Source organism: Amphiprion ocellaris, chromosome 11 (assembly GCF_022539595.1).
Source record: "Amphiprion ocellaris isolate individual 3 ecotype Okinawa chromosome 11, ASM2253959v1, whole genome shotgun sequence".
Lineage (NCBI taxonomy): Eukaryota > Metazoa > Chordata > Actinopteri > Pomacentridae > Amphiprion > Amphiprion ocellaris.
Window position 1 is genome coordinate 1,769,569 of NC_072776.1, and position 18,097 is coordinate 1,787,665.

The 18,097-nt window shown below is 42.2% G+C and overlaps 1 protein-coding gene across 4 annotated transcripts in view; it reads right to left on the bottom strand.

Moving 5' to 3' along the window:
- Positions 1-17,868, bottom strand: part of il1rapl1a (interleukin 1 receptor accessory protein-like 1a) — a 174,460-nt gene extending 156,592 nt beyond the window's left edge. For 2 of the 4 annotated variants that reach the window (XM_055015566.1, XM_055015565.1), the window contains exon 1: positions 17,082-17,868. The gene's annotated coding sequence lies outside the window, so the exon portion shown is untranslated. The remainder of the gene's footprint in view (positions 1-17,081) is intronic. The other 2 variants (XM_055015568.1, XM_055015567.1) reach the window with 1 other exon arrangement.
- Between the last annotated feature and the right edge of the window lie 229 nt (positions 17,869-18,097).

Consider the following 18,097-nt stretch of genomic DNA (forward strand, 5'->3'; position numbering starts at 1 on the left):
GTGAGGTAAATAGCTCAATACAGTCTTTTCAAATTAGCCTGAAGTGATTTTAAACTCAATTAAAAACTATGCAGTATACCTCTTTATGAAATACAGCTCTGATGTGAACACTGTGAGTACAGATGGCCAGATTCTACACAATATTTCTCTCTTGCATCGAAGGTAGCACTTTTTAGAACACACAGTTGAACCGCTCTCCATTACTGAGTCGTCACTCAGGTAAAAAAGATAACAGATTGTATGTATTTGAGGTCTGACACCTATAGGTGCAGAGAAGCCAGTCCAGGATGGAGTGAAGCTTAGGCATGATGCCACAGTCCTCAATAGGCCGTTCATAGCCCTTAATATTTTATAAGAAAAGATTCTGGCTAAATGTTTTCAATGACAGAAAAAGCTGAGGGCACCCACATAGTGGCTACAATAAACGGTATAAACAAAACATGGCTCATTTTTTTGCTGGTTTGGCAATTTTAGCTTGATTGTGTTAATTTTTTGAATAAAATGCACATTTATTTCAATATTAAGACAATAGCAACAGTTTTTTAAAAATTAACATATTTGGATGTCCAAAGTTTCCAATTGACAGTGAAAAAATGTAAAATTGTGCATTTAAACACTGGCCTCAGTATTAAATGTTCACTCTTCATTCATTTCAGAATGAAGCTCATTAAGTTGAGTGTTTGACGGCAAAGCTGAGTGCATGGAAGACAATGCTGCTCTCAGAACTAGGTGATGAGTGCACGGCTTCATTTACACAGCAGCAAATACAAGGGATTAAACTTTCTTTTACTCACACATGAACAGACCAGTAGCAGTTTTTGATCAATAATGCATGAGCAATAACTGCAGAATAGTAAATGAGAATTTGACAGGTGGAAAGATTTTCCTAAGCTGCATTCAGATCACAGGCACTGGTGTCACGGCATGGAAAGATGAATATATGGTATTTGTATACCACCCTGTACTCTATGAAATACTACATTATTTATGTGCTTGAGCAGCCGCAACTGTACAACATAACCTTTTGAAGCAACGCTCTGAGAGACAAATGCTGATGATATAGTGCCAGGAGTCAAACGCCGCAATTAGAGAGAGTCAAAATTATTCGGAAGTGAGAGTAAATTTGTGTACAGATGCAGCTCTCTAACTTTCATCGTTATCTCTCCTCGGCTTTAGTTTTAGCTACGCCAAAATCAAATGTGACACCGACAAGGAAAAGCGGCCACAGATGAAGATGAAGAAAAGCAACACACACACACACACACACACACACAAGTGAATGACTCATAGGTGTTTCTGTGTGTCACTGTGTCAAAGAGATTCCTGCTGGGGTAGCTATGGCACAGCACACTATGCTTACTGTACCTGTTCCTGAATTTGCTCAATGTGGCATCTGTGTGTACATGTGTGTTTGCTCTGCTGTTTGCCAGATGTGTCACAGTGTGAGTCAGACGCCATGAGTGTTTTTCTGCAGCAGTAATGCGAATCACTGCCTCGGAATAAAAAAACAAACCAGACAAGCTTGGTGGTACCCTGAGTGAGCTTTCGTTAAAACGCATTTGACCGCTTTTGACCACATCCAGCCCTCGTTAATCTCCCGAGGCCAGCCATAGGTGGTTAGAGTTAACGAGCAAGGTGCGGTGAGCTATGCCCTGCCTCAGTCCCAACATGCACCTCTTCACTGAGCGAGATTAATTACCACATGATCCTGAGCCAATCCGGCCCCCTGCCGTCCTCCTAGCTTCGATCACAGACACAGAGATCCGCCGTGCACGTAAAGAGCACATTCGAGCACATAAAAAGCAGTGCTGTGTACATAATTAATTAAAAGAGCTTTGAGGCAAACTGGAGCCATTTGCTCATGATCGGTCAAGAGCGAAGCTGCGGGTTTTGTCGAGGTCTGAGTTCAGACACATTCCACCAGCAGCGAGGCGTTTTCCTCCAGTTGTTGTTGACTGCTTTCAGCTACGTCCCTCGTGTCCGGGCCATTGTCAGCTGTCCAAGGCTGACTGACTGCAGAGATGCTCTCGTGCTTCCAGTCAATGCTGCCTTTGATGGAGAGCAGAGGCCGACACTCTCCTCACTCATTTAGTGAGCACACCCCACTGGGGGCAGCCAGACCAGTGCTGACGCACAGATAGACTGGAAACACTGTCAAACACAGGCGCGCACACACACACACGCACGCACGCACGCACGCACGCACGCACGCACGCACGCACGCACGCACGCACGCACACGCACACACACACACACACACACACAGGATAATACACACATTCAGGCGTTAACACACATGGAGCAACTTTCCCATGTATTCATATCCAGGTTAAGCTTTTTTTTTTTGACGGTTTATATTTCATGTCTTTTTTTAGTGTATCAATTTAAACCTAGATCCTGTTAAACTGATTGAATATTTATTACTCGGCCAAATAACGCGGTCGGCATACGTTTGCCCTTCCATCTGTGAATCTGTCTTTCCGTTTGTGCACAATATTACTCAAAACCGTACAGACAGATTTGGATGAAATTTTTCATGAAGGTCAGAAATAACACAAGAACCAAGTGATTATATTTTGGCAGTGATGCGGCTCATAGTCTGGATCCACAGATTTGTTAAAGATTTCCGTATCATTGCCAGATAGCGGCACGGTATCACTGTAACCATGACAACAAGTGAACACTACGTCACTGCCTGCTGATGATCACATGATTGCGATCCTACTACAAATCCACCACTAAGGACTTATCCGTCGGAAATCATACAATGACTGAGCAGCCTTGGTGGAGTGCTACACGCTCTGAGTGCTTTTCCTGTTTATATGTTGTTTTTAGCTTTCAGATTAGTTCTCCCAGTCCAGTTCAGCAGCACACACATACAAGATCAGCCACAACTTTGAAACCACCTGCCTAATATTGAGGAGGCCCTCCTTGTGCTGCTAAAATATGTAAAACAGGACCTCTAGGGGTGTCTTGTGATCGATTAGATTGAAATCCTAGGAGTTTTGAGGCCAGGTCAATGCCCAGTGCTCTTTGTGCAGCAGTTTTTGCGGAGTCCCATTGTCCTGCTGGGGGAGATTGTTGCCGTTCAGTGGGGCTTTTATCTATGACAGATCTGCTACGATATTTAGGTGGGTGACGCATGACAAAGTAACCACGTTAATGTCAGGAGCTAAGGTTTCCCAGCAGAATGCTGCATTTTTTTCAAGATGATCAATGTTCTACACGTTCCCTTTTTCACGTAGTGGCTGATTAGTGTAAGTCCTGATAACACTGCAGCTCATACAATAGTATTAAGTTCGATTTAATGAACCAAGCTATACACCATATGTAGTATTATTTTTTCCTTTGAGTGCTAGAATAAAGGTAGAGACACTACATTTCTATTGTTTATTGCAAGGTCATTGTACATATTAATACTATTGCATTGTAGAACACACTTTTAGCAAAGCTTTCTTACTGTTACAACAAAGTTAGTGTGAAGGGGTGATTATGGTGCCTTATTGGTGCCACAACATGTAAATTACAGTTAAATAAGTTTAAAAATCTATATCTAACATGAGCATGTAGGTGAAAAAAGATTGGTACCCGACCCCTGCGATATGTTTTATCTGTCCTCTGGTTTTGTGATTTTACTGGCCTAAGTCACAATAACATGGTGTTTAATTAAGTGGAACACCATGGTCAAACCTAAGATATGCAACACAGATTAAGTGGCTTGGAAATTCAAAAATGGCCATTACAGAACGCACTTTGCAAATAGTTTTTAATGAATGTGCTACATAATTAAAGTTGCTCTTGTCCCTGTTATCATTATACTGTAGATACACCACATGCATATATGCATTCAATTACATACACAGTGCCTCTATCTCCTTCCCATCTCTTATTTTCCAGTCTGTAACGTGCTCCCACAACATTAATGTGAAGGACTAAGGTCAGCCTTTTGTAGTGAATCATGTATTGTTGTAGATCTGCTAAATTGTATCATCTCGTCAACTTAAGCAAATAAAATTACCACCAAATGGTTATTGATTCATTTAAATGGATTCTTATTTTATCAGGCGTAGAACATAATATCCTTCATTTGCCAAACTGCAGTCTAATATTGACATCTGCTGTTAGAGGGCATCCAAGTATTCAATGCAATGCCAACACACTTGTCTAATTGTGCAACCGTTGCTGCAGCCACACGCCCTGCATGTCAGACCTGGAGATTTGTTTCAGAATAATGTCAGAATGATTCCAAATCAGAATGAATTTGACATTTTTCTTCATCGATATATGTCTAAAAATGATCTAAAAGCCAGAAGGAAAACATATGATTCCTGGGACTCTATAGCACAATCCAGAAGTGGGTGTTTCACTTTGATCATTGTAATTTGGTCAAAACATAATGTGCGCCAATCGAGGATAAACTGTGGCTGGAATTGCAGAAGCTTTCCTGGAACCTTTCAATCCTAGATAGAGAAAAAAGGCTGTGATTGGCTCTACACGCTTGAGCTGCTTGACAGACATACAGCTGCTATAGAGGAGCAACGTCCCCTGATGAGGAATCAGCAGCCGCTGTTTACAGTAGAAACACACCGCCATATGTTGCAGACTGCACAAAAACTACGGCAGTGATGAAAAAGTGAAAGGTGGCATTCAGTAAATAACATGAAAAAAAGCTTATACATTAGCTATATTCCCCTCCTATCTTTCCTGCGGCTGTGAAATGTGCTGGATGTGCCTATATTAGTGGTGTGTGAAGAGGCATTGTGGTCCATCCTCTCAAACCGACAAGTTTAAAATAAAAAAAAAAAAAAAAAAAAAAAAAGCACAAAGCTCCCTAAAGACAGGAAATGCTGGCCTGAGCGGTTTTGGGCTGGAATGTGCATTTACGCTTTCGTATCCATGACAGAGTCTATCCTATTGTCTAGAGAAGCCATCGTAGTGGCAATGGAGCCTAAATGAGGCCAATAATGGTTCTCTGCTCGGTCCCCAGAGTCTTGCCTGTTTAAAAATCGATTCTCTGCTTGACTAGGGACAGGCTGGGAATAGAGAGAACTGGAAGAAATGGAGAGGGAAGTCAGGGAAGGGTGGATAGGGGAATAAGAAAGGTTACAATAAATAGGAAATATACCATCAATAAAAAATCCTGTCACATGTTTGATTATCAATTTGTCATCAATATATCATAAATGAAGATGTATACATTGCTGTGAAAAACAGTATTAAGGGAAAATCTAGCTCTGATTGTTTTACAGCTCTGTAGATTGTTCTCTTTTGTTTCTAGTAAGTAAATACTCTTGATCATAGAAAGCATCATGCAAAATAAACCTAATCTGAGCTGTATATGAATAGACTTTATAAACCAACAGGTGCACTTACAGTCATCTGCACTGTGCACGTTGTACACGTTGTACAATACAGTGCAATGTATTGTACAATGACTGTACACATTGTACAGTACAGCATTCTGCTACCTCCACACTATTGATTCCAGCATTCTTTGCATTTTCAGTTCATCTGTACAGAATGGTTGCCAAACAGACCAGAACCCTGTGGATATCGCTGTTTGCTGTCTAGCTGTTGTATCTCAATTCTCTGCCAACTTCCCTGCACATAAAAGCTGCGTCTTTATGTTTCTTTAGCTTTATCATCTGCTGTTATTCCAGGCACTGCATGTTGAGAGTGACAACTGTAGTCAAATATGCATTTATACACACGGTCAATAAACCTTATCTTTTACATGGGACAATGCGCTCCTATTTTTTAAACAGTTGCCTGTTTCAGGTCATAGAAACTGACTGGAGCGCAGCATCATGCTTTGATTAGTATGTTGCCTGGCCGGCCTGAGATATGACTGACAGAGAGCCAGACCACAGAGAATGCTAACTACTATATTTGTCAAAGGTTTGGTTTTGTAGAAAAGAGTGAAACCAGGGAATCAGGAGGCAGACATGCATGCACAGCAAAATGAAGCAGTGATAGGAACATTATTTACCAAAGCTTTATGGTTTCTCTGACTAAGAATAGCAGCAATTGACTCCTAGTGATGGATTCTGTCTATGAATTCAATAAAACTTTTTTTAAAGAATGGCCCAGGAGTTTCACAGAATTGATCAAAAACAGAAAAATAAAACATGCACTAAACAGTGTGGAGATGTAAAATATTTAAAAATACATAAACTGAAATAACTGTAATATAGAAAGAACATCTACCTTGAAATTATTCATCCAAAAAACAATAATTCACTTTGTGTCAGAAGAGAAACTCAATCACACCACACAGAAACATAAAGAAACTTACCAGTGTGGGTAAACCGACAATACTGACAGTATATCACTGAGGTGGAACAATCTTCCTTTCTAGACTTTGCTGCCTTACAAAGAGCCTAAGACACTGTCAGTTCTGACAGAGAAAGATATATGGGCTTCATCTGCAAGTGAACCAATGACAGAAACTTGCGATTGCTGCAGAACAAAACTCACAGCCAACCAGACGTTCCAAACACACACACACGGAAGACAAAGAGAGCAGTGGAAGCAGTGATGGTATCACACAGTCACTGGGGATGGATGGATGGATGGTATGGGGAATGTTTAATTGAACACATCATTATCTGTTGTTCTTATTTACACCACCCCCTCCACCCCTTCTTACTGCAGCTCCCCTGTGCATGTGGATTACATCCCATAAACACATCTCGGTGACCTTCAGCCGTCTCCTGTGTCTCGGCCCAGCATGCTCACCTGTTTGCCTCAACCTGGCTGCAGTGCACACTTCATCATGTGACACAATGGGATTCCAAAACCGATATCTCAGACACAGTGCAGTATTGGCTCCACTACAGTAGACAATCCACGCTTAGAGATTTCTTCTTCTTTTGCACAAATACTGTGCAGGCACAAATGTGTGTTTTTTTTTTCAGGACAAAGAAAGTCCAATCACCAAATTTCAAATATAATAATCCTTACAAGTAATCAGATGTGCAATTAGAGACAGTGCAGAGTGAAAATGTTTACATTATTCTTCCAATTACCTTCATTTGCTTAAATGAGTAACTTGAGCAGCTGCAACAACTGGCTGATGAATTGTTAGTTGGACAAAAAGACACTTTGCACTGTGGGAAATTAGGACATTTTCTCTTTTTTTCTCTATTTTATAGAAATATTTATTATAAGATTAATCAAGAAATTACTTTTCAGATAAATAAAGTTGCAGCAGTTGCAGCACAGATTATTGATTTTACATAACACGACAATGTATGCCACAGCACTATAATGTGAAGAATACTGAATGGATAATTCTTTGTTCAGTTTAACTTATTGTGTCTCTTTATCTTGTGAAGAACTCAGATGCCCTGCTGTTGTTGATAACATGTGTTTCTTTAATTTATAATATATAAACATGTATATATGCTAAAACCAATGCAATCTAAATAATTAGGTTTTTCTATAATTGATTTGGTCTGCTGTACACTCTTTCAATTGTTATTTAAAATTCTCTATACACACATACATACACACAGTCGCTCTCATTGATTGACCGTGGCTGTATCAGTTCCACAGTGCAGCTGCTGTGGGTCTCAGAGAGGGGAAAAGGCCCTGCAGGGACCAGTCAAGTTATCTCCAGATGGAATCTTATTACAGGATTTGTGTGAACAAAAACAGAACTGTACACACACACATACACAGCTTATGCATGTGTGTTGAATGTGAATTTGCGTATCCCTGCAGTGAGGGTATCCAGGGTTTTGTCAGGGCTTTGTCGATTGCAGATCCTTGCCTGTCAACAGCCGCAGCTTTTCACAGCCCATGTGTTTGACATGTTTTGTGTAGCTAACATGTTACTGTCATACTACTGTCGTATGATGGCAAAAGCATCACAAACAGAGCCAGAATTGTGGGGGGGGGGCATACCAGGAGAGGCTGGATGGAAGTCCAGTCAGCTTTCATTCTCTCTCTTTTTTTTATTTCTCTGACACCCTGCAAGGCCTGGGCAGGCTGATCTGCACTGGTGTGTGGATGGAGGGAGAAAAGAAGGATATGAGGAGGAGGAGAGGCAGCAGGAGAGAGGGAGGGAGAGAGGGAAGCATGGCAGAGGCTGCAGGACTAGGAGAAGTGCCAGATCACTGCTGGAGCCAAGAACAGGACTGACTGGGCCTGTGTGTCAAATCAGTGTGCACAGGCATACACACACACACACACACACACACACACACACACACACACACACACACACACACACACACACACACACACACACACACACACACACACACACACACACACACCCGCGCACGCGCACACGCACACGCACACACACACACACACACACACACACACACACACACGCGCACACACACACACCCACACCCACACACCCACACACACACGCACGCACGCACGCACGCACGCACACACACACACACACACACACACACACACGAGCATATGCAAGATGAACAGACACATAGATGTCACTGACCTTCGATAAACACACTGCAATGTCACAGCGCTAACAAACGGAGACACTGACACTCAGAGATCCTGCCGTTATACGCACTTAAAAAGTAGCTTATGATGTTTGTTTATTAAAAGCTCTTTATGTCCAACAGTTCAAAATTTTTGCTCATCCTCTAACAAGCAGGCTGTCTGCTATGCTACGCCACTGCCATGTGTGTGCTTCTGTGTGAACTGGAGTGTTTAAAGACCTTTAACAGTTGGCTGGGACTTGGTACCCACTCATTACTGACCGATGGCACTAATAGCCAGCATCCTGTACACAATGTTAGAGACGGCTGTTCAAACGGCGCAAAATTTATGGCAGTCCCCACTCCCTGGAGACTCATTGCACCATATCACAGACCACTGCAGATGACAAAATAAGAGGGCAGAGTGTTTTAGCTTTAGGAAGCAGCAGAAACACCTCTTTTCCTCTCTCTCCCCCACTCTCTCTCCCTTGCCAATTCTCGCATGACCTTGTCTGTGCTTTTTTTTTTCTCTTTCCTTCTTTATAGCTCAGAGCTGGGGCCATCTGAGTGGATTTCAGAGACAAGTTGACAAGCCAAGCAACAGAAAATTGAGATAAAGTCTCTCCTTTCTCTCTCCCCCTTCTCTGTCTGTTTTTTGTGGTCCAGTCCACCGAGAGATCACGGCTTACAATTTCACTGTTGTGAACGAATCTGATCTTGAAAATTCTAACAACTCTCTTACAAGTAACTGCCAGCACCGACATTTTCCACATCCGTGTCTCCGAGGAACGCTACAACTGTGATTCACTTTCTCCACTGATTCTACAAAAAAAAAGAAATGATTAAATTACACCTTTAAATATAATGTCATCCTGTAAGACAAGGCAATTTGCCAAGGCTCATCTTGTGTGTGTGAATGTATTCATCACGAAGACAGGGCAGAGCATTTTCTGTATTTTACATTCTTGCACTCTTTTTGTTTGTGTGTACTGTACGTGCACGTGAGTTGAGGCGGCTCATATTGCATCTCTTACACGTTCACCCATGGGACATTGGCAAGATTTGCCCAGAACCAATGCAAAGTGACAGCTGAGAGAATGATTCCATTGCAGCTGGTGTGGTCTACCCATCTTGTTTTATGGCGAATGGTAATAGAGAAACTTAATAAGAATAAGGTCAGAATGAAGATCTATTTAAGCTTGTTCCCATGCCAGACATAATCATGCGAGAAATAATCAACATCATCCAGACTGTTTTTTCTCTCTTGATGGGGCTGTAAGTCATGTTCACTCCTATATAGTAGCAGAGAGGGCAATGTGTCCTCCAAAATATAATGACAGGAAGATCTTTTGTCATCTTTCAGAATGGCACATATGACCGCAGTCTTACAAATGACTGTGACAAAAACTTGTCATATGAGCATTTTTGAAACTGCGGAATGAGGGATTTTAATTTGTAATCAGGAGGAAGATTGCTGTCATCACTTTAAAAAAAATCTAAACTTAGCTTAGAGAGAGGGTTAAAACAAAACATTTACACTTTGTTGACCATTGATTTTAACCTCATAACTTTCTTCAGAGGTCATGCACCACTATTGCAAAGTCTGGCTACTTCTGACTAATGTGGTCTTGGTTATGACCGACCAAGCAACAATCAGTTACTGTATTGCTGTAACTAATACCTATTTGGTTACGGATTTCTCACTAATGACTATTGGTACGAAATGGGGAAATAAACAGCAGTCTGACATCAAAAAGTCTGCCATTTTTTGACTGATCTGTTCACCCTGACTTCCTCCCTCTGCACACTTTGTTGCTTGATAAAAATGTCACATTACTTGGTTCAGACAAAGCACAAATATGAGGCTGAAAAATTAAGTCACTGCAGTTCCCAAAAAGGCCAATAGAGGCTGACTCCAAAAGTGAGTCAATGCTCATTGATCAATGTGTTTTAATATCAAAATTTACAGCAGAAATAAGCACGTTTACAGGCTGTTAAACAAATATTATGGTCTCTGTAGTTAATTTCTCCATTTGTGACAATTGTATGAGAGACAAATCTTTGTATCTCACCTGTTTCACTTCTATAAAGGCTTGAAGTTATTCACAATTAAGTGCATAGTAAGTGGGGGCCATCCTACAACTGTTGATAGCCCAGAAATGTTTGTTTAACCATCTTATCTCTACTTCTTTATCAGTTTTTGGATTATCAGGGAGTTAGATGAAGTCTGGCGTGAAGGCACCACACTGAGCTTCAAAACTACACTTAAGAGAACGTACAGGTGAGGCCATAGACAGTTTGCTCATCTTTTTTAGTCAATGGTCCAGACAGACTAAAGCAATGATGAATTTCTTGGGTGAGCCTCATTTGGGTTCAAGGACTTGCCATTAAAATAGCATTAATAAAAAGCCGCTTCAGATATCATAGAGGTGAAGAACTTCCATGTATACATTCAATTGGGTTTCAGATTTGCAGTGTCTGCTACACTCTGCATATTCAGCCTTCTTTAATGCTACTTTTTTTTTAACTTTCTTTCACCTCTATTGGCATTCATTCTTTTTTTACTCCTTGGTTAACTCCTTTAAACATTGATTCAGAAGCACCAACCCCAATACATGGTAATTCCATATAAATGCTCAAACATAAAAGGGCTTCTGGTGAGTTAAATGACCCAGAGCTACAAAATCAACACCATTTTTCTTTAAATACTTCAATGGTTAGCAAATTACTCTTTTAAATGTTTGAATTAAAGGGCCAAGCTCTTGAAAGCAACCTTGACAGGCCTGACTTTGTTCAGCACATCGGCAGCTGTCAAAGTACAGTTAAAGTGAGAAGTGAAGTTTTCTGAGAAAGTCCTTCAGGTAAGAACTTCAGGTAGAGAGAGAGAGACAAGTTAGAGCACGAAAGAAAGAAAGAAAATACGGAGGACATCAGTGGAGGGGGATCTCTGCTATGTGCTGAGAGAGCGAAAATATTAGTTTATCAGAGAAGAGATATTGGTGGAAGTGAGTTCATACATCCATTGTCATGTATCCTGAGTTCTGCTGCCTTAACAGTAAAGTTTGAACAAGATTTTAGTCTCTGGGTAGTCTGTTAGTTATTTTCTCCAGGTAAGTCATGCAGGAAAAACAAGTGCAAGTACAATTCAAGTACAATAAAAACATAAAGAGGGCCAGAAATCACATCATTGTGCTTTGTCCTTACAACCTTAAAATAATCAAATAATACAACCAGACAAGTGCAAAAAACTAATTTGAATGAAAATGTCAGTGCTGAGTACCTGAGTGGATTTTAACCACCTTTTAAATGTGGAGTATGCAATTCTAATTCAGTACTGTTTGGTAAAATTCAGTGAATATCTCTTCACAGTCTGATTGCTGTGTGTTTTGGTATTTGAGCACAGTTCTGATTCTGTAAATGAGAAATAAACAAAGTGGCCTGGACCGATCCACACAGCACTATTCCAGAGAGAACTGTGCCTGTTTGTGCTCATGCACAGCATAGTGGGAAAAAGAAGTGGATGGTAGATGGAGAGAAAGAGGGTGATGGAAGTAAGAGTGATGGAAAATCTGGCATATGCTAACTAGCTAAATATCAACAGTCTTTCCCCAGAATCGCAGACAACACCTTTACTACAAACTTTGAAAAATTTGGCTAATTCAGCTGCACTGGCACTGTGACAATGCAGCTCTTTGGGATCAAACCTCCCCATTCTGATAGAAATTTCTCCAAAAAATACTTTCACTATATCATAGTTGGCTTGAAACCTATCTAAAATATTGGATTTAAAAGTCTCAACCACAGTTCCACAGGACATTTGCTGCCATTCTGAAAGGAAATAGTAGGATTATGGAGGAAAAAGCCGAATCATACTTGCTCTAAAAGATTGTATGGCTGTTAGATAAATAGATTCATTTGGCAACATTAAAACCACGTACGACATTGCAGTCCTGCCCTACCATTATGTGTAATTGATTATAATGTTGCATTGTTTGAGTGGCTGAACTTTTTTAATCATCCTTCGCTGGCATGTCCACAACAATACGAAATGAATTTTAAACTAAATTAGACCATTAGTACTTTCTTGGTCATTATTCCATTATCATCCAGTTGATATTCCATCTGGAAGTAATTCATTTTACAGAGAATATCGAGGAAGTAAAAACCCTAATGTGAGTTCTACCACCATCTTGGCTGAACTGCAAGAACTGAGTGGAGTTGTCACACATTAGCTTTCTTTACTCTCTCAGCCCCATTTCCTTCCTCCCAATTCAAACACTGTATACAATTATATAATTATATAAATTATTTTATTGCTCTTAACCTATACATCACCACTGGGTTTCACCATCGTTTCGACCTCTTAGTGGGAATGTCTCATGAGTTCAGGCCTGAAGGTCGTCAAACCAGCATCTAAATGCCATCGTCCTAATTTGCGAGATGGAAACCTGATTTATTGAGCATGTTTGGTTCTTTTGAAGGGCAGTTAATCAAGCAGTATTCTCTCTGTGCTGTTTATTGTTCTTTTATTGTCAATCAATGTGACAAGGAGGAGATGGCCCTTTAAAACACGACCCTCCTCCAAATATCAATTCCAATAGTTCACTGATGAAAACGATGTGCATGTGCGTGTGCGCATGACAGTGGATGAATTAATGAATTAGCTCTCAACCTATCCTCAACCTTTTCTGCAACAGGGACACAAATCATCTGACCTGTCCTTCCTGCTGTGATCTGGTGATCTGAAGGGCTCTATTGGAGAACACACAGGCTAAAAGCTTCTATTCCCTGACACCACATTCTTTTACATGTATTGTTATTGTGTGATTGTATGCGTCAGTGTGTAATTGAACATTTTGAACCTTAGAGCCAATATGCCTCAAATGAATCCTCAGCTCCCACATCAAAATGATTATTTCTAAACAAACCGTGTTTAATCGACTGCGTGCCTCTGCGGCTCTCTCCATCTGGAGGATGCTGTGTGACAGCTTCCCTTAAATTACAAATATCAATCTGCCACAGTGGGAGCTCAGCTGCCAGTGGCCTCATGGGGGTCCATGTCAAAGCAACCAGCCTTCAAAACAAAGCCATCAAAGCGCTGTGCTTGCTGGATGCTTTGTTCTGAATCGGCCACGTTTGTCACCTGATCACTGGGAAATTGACCAAATAACTGAAGCGCGAGGGATTGCGGCATGCAGACACAGGTAGTTGGGAAAAGCTACAATGGCAAGAGCAGCTGAACTGAGCTGGCTTCAGCGAGGAGGAGGCTGACCTGAAGTTGGCCCAGTGTGTGGTGCTGGGTCAGCTCTGCATGGCTCCACTGCTCTCTTCCCCCACGGCAGGGACCGACAGACGTTAGCACCAAGGGCTCCCAATCTGCTGTGTGATCGGTGGGACGCTCCCTAAGTGTGTCTCCCCCCCTCCTCCTCCTCATCACCGGCTGTCTGCCCCCAGCAACACTACCACTTAAACTCCAACCACCCGTTTATTGATAAACTTCGCTGCAGGATCGCCTTTGTTCCTTGGGAGAGCGATGGATCTGCAGGGCGGCCTAATTCAATCAACTTGAGGGGAAAAAGCACACACACATTATTCATCACCAGCATAAGACCAGTTCAGGAGGACTCCACCAGCCATTCCCTCATAGCAGATGACCATTAACACACAAATGGCCTTTTCTGCAGTGCCACTGAGCAGCAACACGGTGACGGTTACCAAGCACTGTTGTCACGAAAAAGTTCTTTTGATGCACACACAGTGGATCGGGCACATCCGTAGATGGTGAGCAAGAAGTAATCACAGAAAAGCATCGCAGTCAATTATTAGGTGCACAGTAGATGTCCCAGCTCCCCCAGGGTTAATTTGATTTCCACTTGAGCTGTGTATCGGTTCCCCAGCTGTGTTTATAGCCGGCATGGCGTGTATCCTATGCCTTGTAACAGGCCTAATTGCGTGTTCAGCCCACAAAGAAATCCAAAATAGACTCCTAATAGAAAATACAGCAGGAGAAATGCTATTATTGAGCACAATCTTGAGCTGTGTAAATACAGTATTCAGTGTTGGAAATACTAACAAAACTGCCTTTAGAGGTTTGATGTTCAGGGTCTTAATTTAATACATCTTAGCAAACTGTACACACAATGAGAAATAAATTCCCTGATTGAATTTGCACTAATTACTAACATAAAACACAGAGAAGAAACAGCTACTTAAATATGGACATTATATAATTAATACCTAGTTGCACAGATATCACAGCCCCTGTTTGTAGTGCAGCACTTTCCTGGTGTTAATAGGTTTCATTTTTACAAACCCAGATTTCCCATAGCTAAGCCAAACCCCACTTGAAGATGATCAGCTAATGGATTTTAACACCACTCAGGGCACATGATGATGCCATTTAAAGCAAAAAATCAGAAAACAAAAAAACACAGTGATTCAGGGCCAAAAACTGAACAAAACACAGGGTACAGGATATAGGGCTCAATGTGTCATGATACCATGAGCGGTGCAGCCATGGGATTCGATGTGTCAATTACGCTGGGTGAAATGAAATGTGTATGAAACATATTAGCATAATTTACAAGGGGAGAGTTGAATGAATGAAGTTATTATTGGCCAAATATTAAGACAGTGCAGTTCGGTTGTCTTCTATCTTCTTTAACAGCGTCTCAAATGGCTTGTTATAGAGATTATCTTTAAAAAAAAAAAAACAAACAAACATGCGTGTGCCTGAATGAATATTCCAACCTAACATTTAACTGAGAGCTCCACTGAACATTTCAGCTTAGAAAAGCAGCCCAGAGTTGAACAAAAGGAGCTGTCTGTTTCAGCACCACGGACAGTTCCTGTCATCTTCCCTATGACGAGGCGCTGCTGGCAGGAGCAGCGGCCTGCCAGCTTTATCTGCTGCACTTTGTAACATCAGACACCACTGACTTTACTGAATTCATTAATGTGAGGCACCGTGCTGGTAGAAATTACACCGAGAAGCAGTGTGACATATTCTTTTAGGGTTTTCTCTCAGCCTCCCATGTTAACAACGTGGATTTGGAGACATGGCTCACCTCCAAGTGGCCTCTGGCGCGCAGTACCTGCCAGCACGCATAGATATGGGTCATCTGACAAACTTAAAAAAAAAATCTGTCTGCTCTGATTAACGGTATATAAGCCAGCGTTTTGAGCAACCTAAAATAGCCTCTTCTTTGTAGTATATGTGCGTGTGTGTCTGTGAGAGAGGTATCCTTTACAGAAGCAAGCAATGGCTCACTTAAAGCACGTTCAAGATGATGCCACTGACCGAAAGACCACCTACAATCTCCTCTTCACGGCGGCTTGTAGCAGGTTTGAGCCTCCATACTGCAGAAAGACAACAATAAATAACGATTCCCGAGGCTTATAAAGTGGTCCGGCATCTTTGATCCATGCAGGCGCACTTCCAGAAATAGGATCATCATCTATCATCACTCAGATTCCTGCGTCATGCGTCGGCATTCGCACGGTTCCACCCAATGGGCCGCGCTCTGTTTGTCCCCATGGGTACACCGGTACAGTAGGTCGGGAAGGCACAAAAAGAAAAAAAAAGCACGCTGATTAAGCAGAGTGAGGTTGGATCCCCCCCCCGTAATGATTAGATTAGGCTTTTGTCTGAAACTTGAAATAATACAATTTTTTAAAACGAATGTGTGCGAGAGTTTTGGCATCTCCAATTTGGACTCGGTAACTACAGTGACGCACACACAATCAAACTCCATTATTGGGAGTGTGTGGGTGTGCACGTGACACACGCGCGCACACACACACACACACACACACACACACACACACACACACACACACACACACACACACACACACACAAACACACATACTGAAAAGGGGAGGGAGGGAGAGAGAGAGCGAGAGAGAGAGCGAGAGAATTATAAGTTTTTTCTGTGCATATTTGTGCTTCGATTTTATTGTTCCATTGCTGCTCCGATACAACCAAGCAGCCTCTATCCTCATTATAAAGGCAGGATTGTGCATATAATAAGGCTTACTGGTAGGCTACCTTCAGGGGGAAAGCTGCCGCTTCGTTTACACCTTTATCTAAATCCTCTCCTTAGTGAGCTCCAGTGAGCCCGGCGGCCCGGTGGATGAGACTGCACTGCAGAGGGCTTCTCCGGAATCTCCATGATTGAGCTCATGAGCAAACACATCGTGAGCCAAACATACATAATGATAATAAACGAACCACAGGCACTGAGCTTTCCTCTCACGCTGCGACACACATCCTTAATTATTAATTATCGCTTTCCTGAGTATTTGTGGCCCATTTGTGATCTATATTCCAACTAATCTCGTTGCTGCAACAGTGGCAGGTGCTCAACTTCTCCTCCTCGACTGCCTCAGAGGATTTGGAAACTGATATGTGTTATTATAGGCTTTCCTCCACCACCGTGTTTTTCTTTTGGTTTCTAGAATAACTGCTACAACTGTCCGATGGAAAGCCGGAGTCCCGGCCGATCAATGTGCTGCCGCAATAATTGAAGAAGCAGTAAAACGAGGTCTGCGAACTTTATCTAATGCCGTGTTATGTCGGTGAGCCAAGGGGAAGAAGAGGGGAGAAAACTGGCCTACCTTCAACTCGATTCCAAAATGGTACGACGCCGTTTGTCAGTCAGTGGCTTTGGACATCACAACTCCGGGTCGATAGAGAAAACACGTTTCCATACAGTGGGCGCAAGCTGGTGATAGTCTGTGTTTCAGCGAGGTCACCCATTCAGCCAGTCGTCCGGTTTAAATCCAAATAGAAGAATGTAGATTTTTGTCTCTTGTCCTTTGGGGAAGAAGTGCGCTGAGCGCCTCTCTCCTACGCAGATGTGACTTTGCGCGCTAGAAATAAAACGGATGACGGGTAGAAAGAGAGACAGAAAAAAATTCTACTACAGCCAATAAAGCATAATGCCAAACGAGTTGGAGCGAAGCTGCCAAATGACCAACCCTCCCCTACCTTCTTGTTCCAAAAAAAAAGGAAAAAAAAAAGAAAAAATCTGACAGCTGACTTTTACGCAAATCGCGTTCATGTACTAATCCTCTCCTGGGTGCTTGACCGTCCAGGACGCGCTGGTTTTTGGTGCGATCCCCACTCAGCGGCGCCGCGGTGGAGGAGATGGGAAAAAGAAATGTATGGATATAATGGCCAGATCCGATGGGGGGTTTCCTCCAACAGCTCCAGCTCTGTAGTTGCAATGCACACGACGAGCAGAATCTCTCCGCGGTCCTAGTGCACCACACGCCGTCCCCCTGCTGCCTCTAACACATGCAGCGGCTGCACCTGCACTCTGTCGTCTCCATCGATTACACAGTGGAATGGATGAGGGGGGAAGAAATTCCAGCAGACATCTATAACTCAACTTCAAGCTTCAACGGAACGGGATGTGCTGAAAAGAGAGAGAGAGGGAGAAAAAAAGGGTCTTCACTTGTTGGAGGAGATAGAAGGAGAGGGAGAGAGAGGAGAGGCAGAAGGAGGGTATAAAAGGGGGAGAGAGTAGCAGAAAAAGAGACAGAAAGAGAGAGAGAGAGGGAAAGGGGCTTAAAAGTGAATCTAACGGTCCTACATACTGCTGCCTCATGTGAGAGGAGAGCTGGAAATA